The sequence below is a fragment of the Ischnura elegans genome, chromosome 12 (assembly GCF_921293095.1).
Source record: "Ischnura elegans chromosome 12, ioIscEleg1.1, whole genome shotgun sequence".
Classification (NCBI taxonomy): Eukaryota; Metazoa; Arthropoda; class Insecta; order Odonata; family Coenagrionidae; genus Ischnura; species Ischnura elegans.
Genome location: NC_060257.1, coordinates 65,366,253 through 65,385,937, shown reverse-complemented (window position 1 = coordinate 65,385,937; position 19,685 = coordinate 65,366,253).

Genomic DNA, 19,685 nt, shown 5'->3' with positions numbered 1-19,685 from the left:
TGAATAGGGAACTTGCATATATTTCAGATATAACAAATAGCCCCAAAATTATATAAAAATATATGTTTGCATACCTCGGTGAAAGTTTTTTTATTATTTTATGACGTGGTTTGCGATATTTAATGCATCAAAGTTCACGAGAATTTTCAAATGCAAGTGAGAATCGAAAACGCCCGATGATTGGCTGGTAGAAAAATGACGTCATAGTTCAGTACGAGGAGGCACGGCCATAGTAGAGGTTGCATACTTGAATACAAGCGACGGCGTGGTTATGATTCATTTATTGAAGTGCAGACGTATCGGAGTTGTTCATTGTGACTTCAGGGATATTATTTGATCTATTTCTCCTTCATTGAAAGCGATATATTGCGTAAAGATGAAGGAATATGGTTATTCCTAGGCTGATCCTAGCAAGCTTCCTGTTACTGATTCCATCATGATAACAGGGTATTTTAGTGAAACTGTAGACTTCGTCGGCGCCGAAAGTCGATGCCGAGAAACGGAAAGGTAGCTGATGTGCATCTGAAATGTTTTATAGTTCATAACAAAGTGAGACTTGCGTATAATATTGGCGAAAGCGTATACTCATGTGAAATGTGTACCTATTCTTTTGGCAGTCCGGTAGAGAGTCTTATGGTGAACTTATTTCCACCTCGAAGCTGTCGATGATACTTTCAACTTAAAAATACCTTGCTTGGAGGGCGACAGGAAGCTCTGGGGAAGCCAGACTATCAATGTTTCAATTTAGTAGCGATAATATAAACGAACTTCCAACACAATCTTCCATCTTGTGACTCAAAAACCTCGAAGCCACTTCCTATTCTGCAGAAAGACGTCAATCGCACTTCGATCAGTATAATAAAGACAACGTCTTCAGGTGTTAATAAGTTACTTTTGTAATGAAAGCCTTCCTAAAGTAGCATTAAAATGTGAATATTTTACAAACAGAGTCTTTAATACATTTTGGGAGCTTTGCTCACGATATATCTGAAACTAAGGCTAGCTCATCGTCATTGCGATCGGTTGTCACTTAAAAATTCCGTATCGGAAATCCTAGAGGGATGACCGACGATGACCGTGATCACCTGCACTCTCACTATCACTGGAACCAGTGGTGAAAATATCATCCCAATCCAATTTCTATTTGGCTTTAACTGGGGAAAGAGCAACATAGAACTGCACATTCTTTGGGCAACTTTGGGTTTGACTTTCCCTCAAACACCCCATTTCCCCTGTGGTGCACATCAGTCCTATCTTTATACGATGGCCTGACAACCTTTAAATGGATCCTTGTTTTATCCTGACAACCAACTAAATGGAAATTGCTGATCCACACGTCTTCCTCTATCTCCACAGTTTCCAAATCAAGGGCCGAGGAACATTCGTCTTCTGACTCAACTTTTTCTGAAAAGCAAGCAACGGCGTAGAATAAAATCAAAGAATGCTGCAATTCATTTTTTGAGACCACCTCTGGATTCCATTCTTTTTCCATCTACAACTTCCTTTATCTTTCGGGGTAAACTATGGGACAAGATAATGTTTAAATATTTTCATTAATTTATAACAAAATATAAGTTCTAAAAATACCCAAAAGCCATTTTATTAATCCGCGCTGATGAGTGTAAATTAATGTGGAAGATGAATGCTGTAGACCTAGTAGTTTTCCCTAGGTTGAGTTGCAAAGTTCATGAAGTTGACAAAACGGCTAATTTTTCGGCGCGCGGAGTCATTTATTGCACTGGCCGTGTCTACATTTTTCAATTTTTTTGTAATAAAATAAATCAGAATTTATGGTAAAATTTCCTTTATAATGATGTATAGTTCATTATTATCGCATGCAGTGAAGCCAGGATATAAATTTGCAAAGTACGGCGGCACATCATTATGACGCCGAGAGTAGAAGAAAACGCTGTCTTCTTGGCTGGCACTCGAATGCAGGAGGATCAACGTTGCTCTATATTTTTATATTTCCTCCCTTGATTTTAAACATCATGGAATTTTTTATGTCCTTCCGTAACTGAAATTGAACAAGTGCCATAAATAATTTGAGTCCATCGTAACCACAGTCTAAACATCTTTAGACTGTGATCGTAACCATCGAGGAACACCTATCTCGATTTTTGTTGAGAAGTTGAGTTTTTATTCTACGGCGGCCGAATTATCGAAAAATCTCAGTTTCAAGTTATTCAGTCGATGAAATATGTAAATATTATTTATATTAAAGTTATCTTCGCTCACATAGCACACGGGTTTATCATTCCATTTATTAAACTCTTATTTTTCCGTAACGCTCATCCCGACAGACGGCATGCATCGAGTTTTTTCTTCTAATTTCCTCCGTGGGAATGCAGACGAAAATTTTTTTCTGGGGTGTTATTGTACAGAGGAACAATGCACCACTTGTAATTTTTCCTTATTTCACCCATGTCCTCCTTAAACGCAACGTGGTTCTTCCAAACCTGCAGTTACTGGGCTTGGATCTTGGACTCGTACTGAACTATGACGTCACGCCTTGGATTAGTGGGGGCGGTATTTTTTAGCCCGCGAAACTCGGGAGACTTTTTGGAGTCATTTTCTAGTGTATAAACTGAATTTTAAGCGGAAAAAAGTATATTGCGGTACTAAGTGTTTACTGTAGTATATCAGCATACTGTTTATAAAAAGTATGCAATTTCCCTATTCGCCAATGAGATAACTGTAGCGTTTGGAGTTTCATATCCTATGGATATATTGACAGGATTTTTATCATTCTCGTCGTAAAGGAATACATAGTTTTCTTTTATAATTTATTCACCTTTGGGTGCGCACTTGTTAACATGCGTGTATACACGCGCTTCCACTGACAGAATGTAGGCTAAGTGGTATTTCAGTTCATGGCGAGGCTCTCCTTCATTCGAAAGTGGATTTTTTCTCCATGTATATTAAATTTGGAAAACTTTATTGCATTTTAAACGCCAAATCTATCGATTTTAGTGCTTGAAATCAAAGTAACTTGCACTTGATTTTAGTTATAAAAACTGAAATATTTTTATTTAAAAATGAAATCCGTCTATCAGTATTTGTGTAGATATATCTATTAGATTTTTATACTTTGTATATTAGATGTCTCTTAGATATTAGATATACACCAATAGGTCTCTGGACAAAATTTTAATATCCCTTCAAATACTAACTAAAAATCGTAAAATATAGTAAAAATGTCATAAAGGCCACTTTAACGCACTCATTTCACATATTTTCTTAAGAATTTACAAAAGAAATGACCGAAACAGATCCAAAAACACACCCACTTCAAAACGTAATTCCATTGGCCAGCCGGAAAGTGACGTCAGCTCATGCAATCGTGTGGGAAATCCAGTGGCGTTGCGCATTTTCACCATATTTTTTTGTTTATTTAACGACTATAAGTGAGGTTTTATTTCTTATATATCTTTCGGGAGTTTTATCGTAAAAAGCAAACGCCACGGAACCTGGTTTCACCAAGGCTGACACCGGAAACTTGCCGAAAATTACAACGGCAGCAATGTTTATTTACATAAGCAACAGAAATTGCTACATGCGTGCTGAAAGCCGGGGAGTGAAGATGCATAGCTATGGAAATATAATATCACCGGCTCTTGTAAAATACATATTAAATGTGTTTATGAAATTTAGCAATGAAATTACATTTAATAGGGTCGGACGAGAAGATTACGCTGACGACGCCATTGGCACTCTAAACCACAGTGTCTAAACATATGTTTAGACTGCCATTGGTTACGTGAAAATTACGCACAATCAAAACGAATGTATCGTTCGAGCTCGTGTGTGCCCCGAGCACAACCTATTATGTGGAGGCACGAGTTTTTGAGGAGGACGGTGAGGTGGAAGTTAACAGCCTTTCTTGCAATGATTGCATAGCTAGTTCTGAGAGCAGTTCAAGTATTATGTAAGTAGGGCTGGGCAAAATTGAAGTGCACAATACCTGTGACTTGGGAGTTTGAAATCTAAAACAGTATTTGAAATACTTTTTGAAAAAAAAACATTTGTAAGCCGGCCGGTCGACGGCCGACAGGGGGCTTCGGTAATATTTTTACAACACCTTCCCTAGGTATTTCGCTGGAATCCTCATTCCATGGACAGGTGAAACTTATTTCAGTTCCAAAAAATGTCCTCAAAAAGCAAACCACGGCATCACCTTATTCATTAATCTCCAGAATTTTCCCTACATAGTGAGCAACTGACTTTTTGCTGCTGAATCTAGCCAGAATCCAATCTCCACTTTGAATGTTATAGTCACCGAATTTGTTAAGCTTTTTCGACTCATGCTATCTTGTTTCAGGCATTAATACCATGTCGCCTACATCCTCCTCGTCAGAAGACATGATATCCAATGCCCTATCATAATTAATCAACAAACTGAAGTAAGCTATCTTTATCAGATAAACCTTCAAAATAAGAGTTAATGAGAGGACTCTAAATAAAAGACCTAGTTTTATAAACTTCGGTGTTTTGCAACATTTATTTAAGAAAGTTTAACGCAAGAACTGCCAGACAGAAACTAAAAGTTTAACGCAAGAACTGCCAGACAGAAACTAAAAGTTTAACGCAAGAACTGTTAGACAGAAGCTAAAAATTCAATCCATACCTCAACCTCGTATCCTGGGGTAAGTGCGGCAGGGGGTCGCACTTACCCCAGGCAACGGGGTCACACTTGCCCCGGAAGGTAGGAATGGTAGGAATGAATGGTTACGACGGGGAAAGTGTGACCCCCCATCTAAACTAAATATAATGACCCGAGTTCCTAATTTAAAGTAAAGCAAGGAAAACCAATCCATGAAGAAGAGATAACAAGAAATAGTTCTTACCTAACACCTCCGATGCGTTGATTCAGAGGGAACTGCGGTATAGCCTCTCCTCACAACCAACTAAGACTACGAGATGAACGGACGGGTATATTTCCTAAGCATGAGGAACGAGAAATTAAGGGATAAGTATTACAAAGTCGTTGGCTCTGGTTTCATAACAATGTGTGGAATATGTTGCACGACCGCCACCTGCTTCGAGAACGGAAATACGATTTACCTGAAGGGGGGTCGCACTTACCCCGCAGTCGCACTTACCCCACCTCACCTTATGGAAACTAAGAGATCTTAAAAAATATTTAACCTGTTTTTGCTCGTAAGGGTAGTTACAAATAGTACACGAGAAAGGTATGTTTTAAAAATATATATTTTATTTTTTAAAGTAAAACTTCTCAAATGTTGCTGTATATGGTTGCATTAGTCTCCTTGAGGAATACAAATTTTTCAAAATGTGTCGGACAGAGATCCCCTCGAAGTGGATAAAGCCAGCAAGTGAAAAAACTTTCCACTGATGAAGATGAGTAGGTATAGGATTGTGTCACATCTGATAAATAATGCGTTAATATTAGAATTCATTTTTTTCATTCATTCACATTCGTCGGCACTTTCTCATCCGAACCAATCTTCGTTCTACGTCTTGGGTGACCGTATGAAAATATTTATTTGGAGCATTTCTAGTCGTATTTCTGCACTTGGGCACAATGCAGTACTTGAAGCTATACGCTGCGACATATCGAGGAATAACTACGACACGAAAAATATGGCGAAATAACCACAATATCTCCACTGTAAACTTCAATAATGTGCACGGTCAAGGTGGTTAAGAACAACACTATTGCATGAGCTGACGTCATTCAAGATGGCGGCGGTGCGAATTACGTTTTTCCTTGATGGCTTGTGACACGTATTTTAAATGCTCATAATAAAAAAATAGATGACTTTACAGCCATATTGTTATAACTTTTAGCTTAATAATTACACCTACTTTTCAGAAACGTCTTTACCTACATAGGTGTTCAGAGACCTATTCATAGATGAAAATAGACAATATATAGATATAGTTGGCGTAGTCAGGGGCGGATCCAGGATTTCTTTCTGGGGGGGGGGGGGGCACAAGCAAGGCCGTATCCAGGATTTTGTTCAGGGGGGGGGGGCACAAGGATATCTCGTAATCCAAAACGAACACAATGATAATGGGACCGTATTAAAAATGTTGCATATTTTTGAGGGTCTGGGGGGGGGGGGGGGGCACGTGCCCCCGTGGCTCCCCCCTGAATCCGCCTATGGGCGTAGTTACCAGACATCGTTCGACGCGTCGCAAAATTTTTAAGTATCCCATCGCTCGAGTAAGGAATCAAAAATTTGTCCCTTAATCACATGTTAAATCGCTTCCATGGCTCATGAATTGCGTTTTAAAACACACTTTCGGAGATGCATCCAAAATCGCCCCTCGTCACCTGCACATCTAATCCTGTGCATCTTTCATAGATGAAAATAGACTACATGAAGATATCTATAGACATCTATCTTCCGTGTAGGTCTGTTTAATCTTAGGTTTTCCCGGCGTATCAGGTGCAGAAAAGTTTCTCGGGTTTTCCACCGCTTAATTTTCTTCAGGTCTCCAGAGAAACTTGAGATATTGAGAAAATTTTCTGCACACATCATCTGACCTTCTTTCTATTTTCCTGTTTCATGTTCCTTCGCGCACGACGAGGTCGAGTGACTTATTTCATTGCTTCACCCCTCGCCTTTCTGTCTCTAAACGCTCTTTTCTATTCAGATCTCCTTCTTCATTAACTTCTAGGTATTCAAATTGTGTAACAAATTTTGATTCTTTTTTTCATCCCTCATCCATCTTCCACCATCTCTATCGTAATTCTACCCTACTCCTCGTACCACCCGATGAAGTCTACCATTCTTTGTTGTTTATTTGTAAATACTGTTGAATATTATTTTGTTCATTGTTGGATACATTTTGCTTAACATTAGTAAATTGTTCTCTTGCTATTGTAAGTCCTCTGTAATTAGCCTCGAGCTGTTTTTGGACTGCATTAAATAACTAAACAAATAAATGAATAAACGTTGATTTTATTAACATGAATATTACGCGGATGTGATATCTTAACGCGGAAAATGTTGTCTGAATGCTGCTGGGATACTGTTTGCTTCATTGACTAATTACTCAATTTTAATCTACGCTATTTAAAAACAACAATCAAGTTTCCAGGATCTAATCATGATTATCAACCGTTGATATTAAAATATAGACATATAAATGCTACCTAAAGCTTTTCCTCTCATAATTTCTTCCTCAACCTTCCGTCGCGACGCGTCGGGCACAATGGATCTGACAGGCACCGTGCGAGTGTTTTTTCATTTCCGTGCGGCACTACCTACCTATACTCTGTTCATTTTATCTCTGCGGGTGAACTGGTATGGCCAAAGCAAGTGGAGATGAGGGGAGGGAAAGTTTCTCGACATGCGACTTTCCCTCTGACAAACAGCAAACAGTAGGCGTGGCCTCAGTGAGTTTCTCTCATAATAGACCTCCGCCGAGTGAACATCGTGAATCTGCTCGCGGAGCAGTGTTGCCAAATCTCACGTGTTCACCAACGGTGCCTCATTCAGCGCGGTAGCTGACAATGCCATAGTCTTCTGTGAAAGGATTATCCCCAATTCCTTCCAAATGAGTAGGTATATTGTCAGGGCCAAAATACCTGTGGCCACCAATGACTCAAACGTTTTCAGTGACAAAGTAGGGCGGCTACGAACATTTGGCAACGCTATGTTCGCTCCTCCTCTCTCTCTCTCTCTCTCTCGGTAATACCCCTTCCCCATCAGCGAAGCCATCCGAGAGTGACCGGGCTCTCACGAAAGCTCACCCACATACATAAAGTAAACAGACTATAGGCGGCATAGACCCTTGACGCTCATAGTAGCCGTTAGTTTTGACATGCTCTACGTGGTCTTCCACTTTTCGCATTTTTGCCGGCAGGTCACAAGCAGATTGTTTAGAATAATTAAGAAAAATAATGACTTGATAAAGAGAAATAAAAACATTATTGGCAAAATAAGTTATCAAAATAAAAAAACACTGATCTTATTGAATTCACATGCTAAATACATAACATATATTAATACTTAATAGCCTAAAGAGCACATTAAATCGCATCTTGCTGGATCGGTCCAGGGTCGTATGACGGCGTGTAAAAGCTTGCGGACATCGTTTTTTCCATTGTTTGCTCATACATATGCGAGGGTATGGCACGCCACCTGAAAGTCGCGGGTCGCACGCTTTGAATTGTGTGGGTTCTTGCCCTTGGTGTCGGGAAGCGAAACACACAAGTTTTTAAAGGTTTTTACCCAAAGTTTATTTCCTTTTAAAGTCCCAGTTTCCAAATCATTCAAGCAAAAGGCATGAAGTAATGATGAATTTGTGCGTCCAGAATAGCCCAAAATTTAGGATATTACCAATGTCTCGGTGAGGTTAGGAACTGCTGGTGATGACACGGGTGGATAGTGAGGCGCTTAGGTCGCACCGCCCATACGGACCGCACTTCGACTCCAACTGACGGCTACATTGTGACTGACCACTGGTGAGTCTACTGGTGACTGAGTAACCGAGTCCAGTAAGTGACTGTGTTACTGAGAGCTAATTGCATCGCCACCGTGCCATTATATAGGAAGTGGAACCAGGATGTTTTCGACAAAGAGGAAGGTGAAAAGGAAGGTTAGGTGTTGTCGAAAGTGAAAAGGAGCGGATCCCGAGGCATAGTTTCTTATACCTGGCTATTCTGAGACGTCACACAACAACATGTTTGTGCATATTTTGGAAATGGATATCTTCCATTTCCGGATCACTGCACATATGTATACCGTCATCATACCATCATCTGATTTGTTTCTTTACCTAAAAATCCTGCCATTTGACCATCAGTGTCAAGTTCCTTTTCAAACTTTCCAACGCCGAGTAGCCTGTTAATCGTTAAATAGTGTACATCCCTTCGTATAACGGCGAATGCAGCATAAGGGATCCAACGGTAGCCGTCTGGTAGAATAGAGAGGGCTCGAAGCGCGCAAGGGTACGTAAGCAAAAGGAGTAGTAGGGGACAGGGTGCGGGAGGAGAACAGGGGAAAGCCAGGAAAGAAAGGGGAAGGAGGAGAGATATCGATTCTGTTTTCATATCAATTTCTGTTGTTCACATCTCATTACACTCCAATTTTAAAGCCGATTGTTCTTCAGCCCTCCAAGTAATTGCTTGCCCTCGGGGTGAGGAGACAGCGGGAGGGGTTGGAGGGTTGAACTGGGAGGGAGAATTGGGATTCGCCGGGGGAATGCCGCCAGGGTATCGGGCACAGGGACTGGGTGAGCGAGGTAGGGTAAGGGAGAGGAGGGTAGGGTTAAGGGGATTGGTGGAACGAGGAGGTTCCCGAATGCAGAAAAAAAAGAGTGATACGGAAAGAACAGAAGGGATTTAGGATCTTGGAGGGGATGGGTAGGGATTTGCGATATTCGGATTTTAAACGGAATTCCGTTAGAATTGTCGTAAATAAGTTGCCGTTTGAAATTATGCATAATGAAACCAAAATTTTACAAATAACGTTTATATCGCGAACAAAATGTATTCAAGTAAATTTCCGTTATATCAACTTTGATGTAAACAATTATTTCGAGAGATTAATAATTGCTTGTCAATATAGTATATCAGGTTTGTCTCTTAGCGAAAGCGAATGTAATCTCACATGGGTAACACGTTTTTCGTTTTAGATATCTGAAGTGTTCTTCTAAAACTTCTTTTACTCTCTCATCAATCGTATTTGAACTTTTAAATAATTTAAGGGGCCATGGGCAGTTATTTTTATCTTTTTAACAAACGTGGTTTTTATAAAAATGCCATTTTTATAATTTTATATTATCCGTTCATCAAATCATCATTTAAGGGTGAATTGAGTAACACAGATAAATATAAAATGATGGTATCTCAAAAAACTTTCATATTCATCAAACATTTTTTTTAATGAATTAACTTAACCCATTAGTGCATAGCGTCCGATATATCGGACGTGTTTATTTAATTTTTTTTCTGAGCTCCAGTTGGCATGCGATACTTTTTGATACTATATTAAGTTCAAATGGATTTCTGTCTTCACCGCTCCGCTAATATTTTAGTTGCCTTCTTGAATTTTTCGGCTTGAGAAGCATTTATGTGAGACATGGCATAGAAAAAATTTTCATTCCCTTACACGGGGTAAGTAAATTATTTTTTAGTGAAGTATTTTGCTCAATATGTTGATAACTTTTACCTTATTTTTCTTATAAAGATTGATGTTTTTATTTCCTATTTTCTCAAGTTTTGATGTACTATTTTGTTATTTTTATCAACAATTAAAAGTGACCGTCCGATATATCGGACACCATGCACGGGGGTCAGTTCTGGTGACTAATCTAAATATGGCTGCTCTTATATTACAACCTCAAATTTTTGTTTTAGTATTGTATGTATGATTATGAAAGTGAATTAATTTTATTTAACGGTGATTTACTAGCATAGTGTAAGTAACTATCCATAAAAAATTATCAGCCTTGGCAATAAATAAACAAACACCCAATGAAACCTCTGTAAGTGAATAATTATGCAAACTTACATTTGCAGACTCAGTTGCATATATGCTAACTATAAAAATGTGAACCTAGATTTGGAGAAGGAGGAAGTTATGGCATTTCTCGGTGATATGGTAACGTCGAGCCAAGCTAAATCTTTTTTATATATAAAAGAGGATGTCTGTTTATCTGCCCGCTACCCATTTCCATACGACTGCGTGGCTTGCGGCCAATGTCTGTACAGAGGTGCATATCATGCTCCCAAACCCTGTAGTGCTACTTTTAGTTGCATCCATGCGTCCTTTGTATCATTTCCTGCATTAACGAACCCTGCAAGTGCACTTAGCGCCGCCTACTACCCATTCCCCACCATCTGCTTACTCTCCCACCTTCCAATAATATCCCCATTCACTCTGCCATGTTGAAATAACTTCCATTCCAATACTGCCTTTTCTCGCGACTTCACCGTTCTAAAGTAAATGGCCCACGAAGGTCCTTGCTGACCTTTTAACCGTGTATTCAGACAAATCGTGTTTCTTCAAACGTTCTTTCATATTTTCCCATTGAAATATCAGTATGACCATGAATTCCAAGATTTAAGTTTCCCCGTCTCTGGGTACTATCCTTCCCGAGCAACGCCGGGTGACCGGCTAGTATCCTAATAAACGCGTGTATTGGTCCAAAGAGTATCATGTGCCCATGCATTTACCGAAAAGCATTTGCTGTAACTGATTTCAAACTATATTACGACATTTACTCTTGAATGACGGCTCAAAAAGTGAAGGAAGTGACCGTTTGTTCAAAATCAGACTATTTTTGACGATGTTTGAAACTGCCTGCCAATTTTTTGGCGCCCTGGAAGAAAATTAGTCGATTGTTGAGAGCATGATACCCTATTATCGGAAAAATTATGCAAACCAGTGCATTAGGGAAAGCCAATTCCTTTGGCTTTAAAAATTGGGCCTTATGTACCAGTTCTAACATTTCAAGTGTACTCCGGTAAAGATGCCCACAAACCTCGGCCATTTGGTCAAAGTGGATATGTTTTTGTGCCCCTTTTAAATGCTGCTAATGTAGCAAAAGATATAGGATAGGAGTATTTTTTATTATTCACTTCGGTGAAACTCATTGGGTACCTTGCTTCTACAAATATCTGTGCAAGTGGTACAATACAGGGGAATAGAGTAGAAAATTGTCCTCTCAAGATAAAGTTAATGACGAAGAAGGAAGAAAGAAGTGCCTATTGCTTTAAAAGTTATGATAATGCTCTACTTGTCAGGTGAAAAGATTATCGTGTGGTCACCATTGCAACAAACTACGAAAAATTTTCCGTCGTTGCTACAAAAAGATGGTCAAGACAGAAGAAAAGCAAGATTTCTGTAGCTCAGCCAAAAGTTTTCTCATCTCATAGCCTAGGGATTGGTGGAGTTGATCAAATGGACCAGTTTATTGCTTCATATAGGTCCAGATATAAGATGGAATAAATAGTGGTGGCTAAAGTTAGCCTATTTTTTCGATGCTGCTATCCTAAATGCGTAGCTTCCTTATTGAAAAATAACTGAACAGAAGAAAGTCTCTTTTGAAATATCGATGGTCACTTGGCTTGATTATGCTAAAAATGTTTGAAAACTATCTATCCAAGGAAATCAAACTCATTTTACTATTAATTCTGTTATATTTGATCGCCTAAACCTTTGGACACATTTTATTGTTACCTCTAGACGAAGAGTAGACTGTAAAGGGAGAGCAAAATGCTTTTGTAATAAATGCAACGTTGGCCTTCATCCAAAATGTTTCTACGAATATCATGTAAACGTGTTGTTTCTTGTTTATATGCTCTTTATGTATCGTCTTTTAACATCAAATCACTGCCATAATTATTGTACTCATTTATGAAGTAATTTTAGCAAAACTTCCATAGGAATGCACTACAGCAACCCACACTACTGCCCCCTGTGCATGACGTCCGATATATCGGACGGGCTGTATTATTTAAACTATTGATTGTAAAACTTTAAAAATTGCATAAATTATTTAAAATGATCCTTAATAGCCAGAATAATAACTTTTTAAATAAATATTTGACAAAAAACAACTTTATGCACTAATGGGTTAAACTTCGTTTTTCCACAGAATTTTTATTGGATCTCGACCACCGGTTTCGACGGTTTACGTCATCTTCTGGTGGTTTACGTCATCTTCTGGTGGTTTACGTCATATTCTGGTGGTTTACATCATCCTTCACCAAAAGTTGTTGTTAACCTAAAGGCCGCTATACGCGGTGAATGATCATGCGCATTATCATGCTGAATGATCATGCGAGTGAAATCATTCGCCGTGTGTAACGGGAAAACTCGCGAATGAGCCGTCATATGTCTATGATCATTCAGTGAAAATTAGAACATGTTCTATTTTCCTCGCATGTGAATAATCACGTGGTCATTCATTATGATAATTCGCATGATCGTTTACCGTGTATAGCGGTCTTAATGAGTTTCCAAAAAAACTATAAAAAACAATGTTAATTTTACTCATCCAAAATTTTTCTCAAATACCACAAAGTATCGCAAGAAACCACTAACTTAATGAATTTAGGAGCTTATTTTAAAGTGATCAGAGCACTCTTAGTGGAAAGAATCAATCGTAATATTCGGTGGGAATATATTTTTCTTGGCAAACTTTGGGAATTTTACCCCGAAACCGATTGTAACCCTAGGTTGATGTATATTTGATAAGGAAAAATTTTGAGTAGAGAGAAAGATTGAGAGGCTGTGAAAACTGGATACCCGCTATGATTTATCGTTTCAAGGCTTCATTGGCTTGATTTGACAATAATAACATGCATATTTAATTTTTTCTTGAATGAAAAATAAAGAGTATCATTATGAGGAAAGAATCAGAAAATAAATTGTCACAATATTCAATGCTACACTCCGAGCAGTTTTCTCCAAATAAAAATTTTAAGAACGAATATGAAGTTCATCAAAAGGATTACGGTTACAACCGTTAGCTTACTGATGTTCTCGGAGTTATGTTTCGTAACTAGTATTTACTAAGGAGTATTGTTAAACTATCAGTTAAATTAACATTTCCCTACGCTAGTTATCAAAATATCATACAAAAATAATAAAGGTGCCTTACCGAATTCACAGAGGGTAATGAAGTATTTTTAAGGGTTTAGTACATTTTAACATAGTAAGAAAGGTACCTATAGTTTAAGGCTTTAAAAAACAGCTACAGCCGGAAAGGTATGAAATACTTTAAGAACTAAGCTAAAATTAAAAACTGCATCCTCCCCCTTATTCATTCGTGTTCGAAGCTAAGCTTATGCCCATTTGATCTCAAAAATCAAATGACGAGACGAAAGGAATAGGGAGAGTCTGTAGAATGCGAGCTAAAACCAAAAGAGAAAAATTCTCAATGCCCATAGATGTTTTTTATTTTATTAAAAAAATTAGAATAATTCTCTCTATGGGTACGCTTATTTCGGGAAAAATAATTTTCACAATATGATGCCAGTGGAACAATGTGTTTTTGTTGACAACCTAAGTTTCTGGCAAAATTCCACAGTTCATAAATCACAGGCACAATACGTGAACAGCTAAACTTTTCCGTAGTGGCATTAAACGTATGTTATGTATGCGCATAGCTCAGCAAAATTTAGAAATATGCACAATATATACCCCGAGGAACGAGTGAACATTTCAATGTCAAGCTCGGGAATGATCAATAAAGTGGTTTCCGATTATTTTTTTGTTGCCTAAATCGAAAGATTATTACTCCTGGAGTACGAATTTCTCACTTTTAGATTTCTAAATGACGATATGTATTTTTTGCGATTAAATGAAAAGTGAAAAATTTCAAGCGCGCGAAAACGCGACGACTAAGTATGAATGCTGGGAAAAGCCCGTGTGACGTCATTCTGGTTCCCGCTACCGCCGTGTGAGGTGACCTTGGGGCGAGGATGTGTGCGCCGCTGCGATGCAGGCTGCTAGCAGGTAGCAGAGTACCCTACTAGAAGGTAGCGCTTGGCTTAAATAAGGATTATTAATACCTTATCAAACGGAGGAAACTTTCCGACCATAGGCAGTTTTAATAGGTGATTATTAAAATTGTTTCCCTGAGCTCTGTGTCTCATGCATGCATTGATAATCTCAGACAATGTAAAACTCCTATCTACTCGTATAAAAATAGGCCCCTGTGACGTCACGTGGAGTGGCATCGCATGGGCGCCAATATGACCTTTTTCAAATGCGGTTAAAATTGACTATTAACTTTCGTCTTAACTGTGATTTGTAGAGCCAAATAATTTGTACATTATGAGTACACTAATGGTGGGTAACGAATCGCAATCAATGACTTTCGTTTTCTTTGATGAAGTAAACTGCCCTATTGTGTACCCTTCACAGACTCTCCCTCATAGACGCGGATAGGTTTAATGGGTAATGTGGACCTTGCTCGACATAGGAGAGAGAAGAAAGCATAGAAAGAAAGCAATTGGTATTGTTAGCAGGGATGGCAATTGAAAAGAAACGAAAATGTATCATATCGACCCGGAGGGAAACGAAAATACGAGGCCTACGTTCAGTTTCGTTCCCACAAGAAATTAATATCACCAAGAAGTTTAGTCTCGACCCTGGATGAAACTTTACTCCCGGGAACAAAACTAAATTAATCGAAACTCCGCCGTTCATAGTTAAGTTTCGATCCTAGAAGTTGGGTGGAGGGGGTTAAGAGGTATTAGTTTCCACGTTTGACATACGTGTAGAGAGGTTAAAACATTGAGATAAACAATTGAATGGCCAGGTTTCGTTCACCGTTCTCCTGTCAGTGGTTAAAATATGAGTGCTCCAAGCATCTAATGGCGGTAGAACGACCCTCTACTTCATTCAACCATACTTCGTACTCGATTTGTGGGTCGAAATAAACCGTTCGAAGGTGAAGCACGCGGTCCATCTGATGCGAAACATTACCCGCGTTTCGTTTCGTCCTAGAGTTTTAGTTTAGTTTCGACCCGAAGTAGTTTTGACTCCGATTTCGTTTCGACCCTGAGTTTAGTTCCCCAGGTTTAAATCCATATCGTTTAGTTTCACCATTTCTCTCTTGGGAACGAAACTACTGAAATTGTAATGGTTTTGACTTTCTTTTATTTTCATTTCCATCCCTGATATAGACATACTGAGGGAGAGAGGTATTTTCAAAAAGGAGCAAAAGTTTTGGCAACTCAGGTTGCCAATGGATATTAATGAGTTAAAATAACAATATTTGGCTTCAATTCTTTCTTATCCTGGTATTAGTAGCAATAGTTTTCTGGGTGCGTCGATAGATGAGGTCATTTTGCAATACTCCGTTTTTAAATTTAGATGGTGAATTCAAATGTCTGCTCAATACTATTTAAAATGTAAAAAAATATCAAACTGTATTTATTTAATAACTTATTATTAGAGTGCAATTAAAGAGACTTAAAATATTTAATAACTCGTTTAAAATATGTTTTCCTTTCAAATAGGGCTTAAACCAGAAACAATATCTAGGAACTCGACCACCAATTTTTTGATGCTCCGTTAAACTTGTACGTAATACGTTAAACTTCTCTAATAATGTATATGATTCACAAAGGGCACGTATATTTCAACTGCGAATAAAAAAAAAAAAAAAAAGAATTTTAAAAGTTAAAGGTTTTAAAAAATTATCTACAGCTGAAAGCTATTGAATTCGTTAAATGACCGGCTGATATCCAAACCGGAATCCTGTTACACCTCGTTATGTGCGTTTGATGCTATAATGATGCCCATATACTCTCGTAAATCAAAGCACAGAGTGAGAGAAAGATTAAGAGGTCGTTGAAATGGGACGGCGAGGCATGATTTTCGAGCCAAGGGGTTGAGATTTGGGAGTCTGAGAGTCAGGGGGATATGGAGGTAAGGGTTAAACGTGTGGGAGGTAGTCAGAGATGTAAGGTTGTTTTTGAACTCCCTCCAGCCGTATCCTCTTGCTGGGGCCGCTGCAATATCCTTAAGTGCTGTTGATTCCTGCTTCGCATACGGTGATGACGCGGTGAACTCGGAGGAGATGGAAGGCCGGTCATCGGTTGCAGGAATATATATGCTTCTGAATGGCCTCGCGGGGTTTTCAATAGTCTGGAGAGCTAGTCGGGAATGAGATGACCAGCTGTCCGTGAGAGGGAGGTAATTCGTAAAGGCTTGGTCGTTTCGAATGATCTCAGGTTTACCCGGCGAATTGATAGCAGCCAGCAGACTTCTCAGGTTTTTCATCGCGTGCATATGTTGAATGATAGTGATGAACATCACCCTATAGACGATGGCAGATTTTAGATTTAGCCAGCAAATTTATTGTAGACAAACTTCTTAGGTGTTTCACCGCATCAATCTTGTAACAAGAAATTTATGTTGTTTTACTACTTTGTGTTATTATGCCCCACGTTGTGGATATACACGTAACACGAAAAACTATTCATTCTTTTACCTGGAAAGAAACCTTGATTGCGATATCTTACCTTACATTTTAATTACTTTGCCCCAGCTTGCTCGTCGGAAAAGAAAATACATGAAACATTGCAGGTTTAGAGATACGTTTGCAATTTACTTGACTAAATGAAATAATACATTTACATACAATTTAAATAATCAAAATAATTCCTTATACCCTCAGGTCATGACCAACTGTATAGTCTAATTTAGACACAAATTTGGTGTATATATAATTATTCCTTCTTTTATGTATATTGTCTAATTATCTACCACACTTCATCAATTTCACGAAATCCAATTACTTGATACAAGGGGATACCAGTCACAAACTTAATTCTTGGCCATTTAAAGCATTTTGCCTTATGGCTTCTTGTATCTTATATGAAAAAAAGTTCATAGTTACAACCCAATAAGGTAGTTTCCTTCATCAAAGAAAACGAAAGGCATTTATTGCGATTCGTTAACCACATTTAGTGAATTCATAATATACAAATGATTTGGTTTTACACAGTTTAGACGAATGGAAATGGTCAGTTTTAACTGCATTTGAAAAATGGGCAGATTGGCGCCCATGCGATGCCACTCCACGTGACGTGACAGGGACCTAGTTTCTATACGAGTAGATAGGAGTTTTACATCGTCTGAGATTACCAATGCATACATGAAGCACAGAGCTCAGGGAAACATCTCTTAATAATCACACATTAAAATGACCTGAAAAATGAAATGAAAATAAGTTCGGAAAGTTTCCTTCGTTTGATAGGGGAATAATATTCCTTATTTAAGCAGAGCGCAGGCTGCTAGCAGGGTACTCAGCTATCTGCTAGGTGCCTGTTCACCTGATAGGAGAATAATAATCCTTATTTAAGCGGAGCAGGCTGCTAGCAGGGTACTCAGCTACCTTCTAGCAGCCTGCGTCGTAAAGCGCTCAATCCTCGGCCCAAGGTCACCTCACATGCCGACAGCTGGAACCAGAAATACGTCACACGGACTTTTCCCATCATTCCTACTTAGCCGTCGCGTTAAATGAAAATTTTCACTTTTCATTTAATCGCGAAAAATAGATGTCGTCATTAAAAAACCTAAAAGCGTGAAGTGCGTACTCCAGGAGTAATAGTCTTTCGATTTAGGCAATAAAAAATAATAGGAAACCACCCTATTATTCGACGACACAGGTTGGTTCGTCCTTCTGTGGTCTGGAAAATCCTCTCAGCCTGCGTGGTGTTCGTCCTTGGCGGGCCCTCAGCTTTTTGGGCCTCGTCCTGTTGTAAAACCTCCCGCTCCTCTCCTTAATTCCAGCTCCTTGGTCAATTCTCCTTTTCTAGGTGGGCTATGTCTCGCACGATGCCACACTCTGGAACTTCCCTCTACCAAAACTTGCGTGCTCTCTCTTTGCACGTCCGTACACTCCGACGGTTTGATCAACGCCCCGCGCTCGGCTTCCGCTCCTTAGGTCTATTGTTTATTCTCAAAATCCACAATATGGTGGGTCCCTTATTGTTAACATAAACCATGAGGTGGTAAAAGAAAAAATGGCGAGGCCAGCGTTATGTTACAATATGTTGAATCCTAGTCATAAAACATCACCCTATAGACGATGACAGATTTAAGACTTAACCAGCGAATTGATAGTAGATAGATTTCTCGGGGGTTTCACTAGGTCCATGGGTTGATTGGTATCAATGATCATCAACGTGAAGACGACGGCAGATTTCAGGGTTACCCGGCGAATTGATAATCGGTAGACTTCTCGTCCATTTTAGACCGCGTCCATGGGTTCACCTACATCTACATTTACTAAATACCCCGCTAGCCACCTAAAAAGACGTGTGGCATGGGGTGTTTGGACACTAGCCGATCAATATAAAAATACAAATACACAAACAAAATAACGACTAATATTTTTTAAGGTCCTTTAAGGTTCGGGGGAAATACGAATTCCCATATCTATCCGTAGGTCGGCCGATACTTATTTCATTCTTTATGACACATAATTATATCAAAGAACTAATCAAAAGCAGGCAGCAGAAATAGGAACGACGGGAAACAGTTACAAATCCTTTATTATGGACTAGCCGGCCACACCGGCGTTGCTCGAGAAGGATAGTACCCGGAGAAGGGAAACTTAGGACTTGAAATCCATGGCCATATTGAACAATGTGAAATAAAGATGATATTGGAAAATATATAGGAGCGTAAGCAGAAACACCATTTGTCGAAATACAGGTTTATAAGGACAGCAAGGATATTCGTGGGCCATTTACCAGTGATCGGAGAAGTTGTGAGAAAAGGTAGTATTGGAACTGGAAGTCACCTGATCGGCCTTTACTTCGGACACAGCGCGCACAAGCCTGGAAGAGTGAATGGATATTTTATCGGAAGGTGGCAGAGTAAGAAGAGGTTGGGCTTTGGGTGCTACTGTATATGTTGAAGATACCTAATTTCCTTGATAATTCGAACTTTAAACAAGGATTCCCGTTGAAAAATGGCGTAATTGTGTGGATGCTATAAATTACTACGGATATGATGGAATCCCGTTTATAACAAAATATCACGATGGCCCCAGTGATACGTTATAAGCAAGTTTTACTACAAACATTAAAGATGAAAAGGATTTTCGGGTGGCGCTGAGCGTACTTGCAGGGTTCGGTAATGAGAAAACGATGCAATGGATGCGTCGTCTGAAACTGAAAGTAGCACAGCGGGGTTTCGGAGCATGAGATGCGCCTATATCCTAAATTTGGTCCG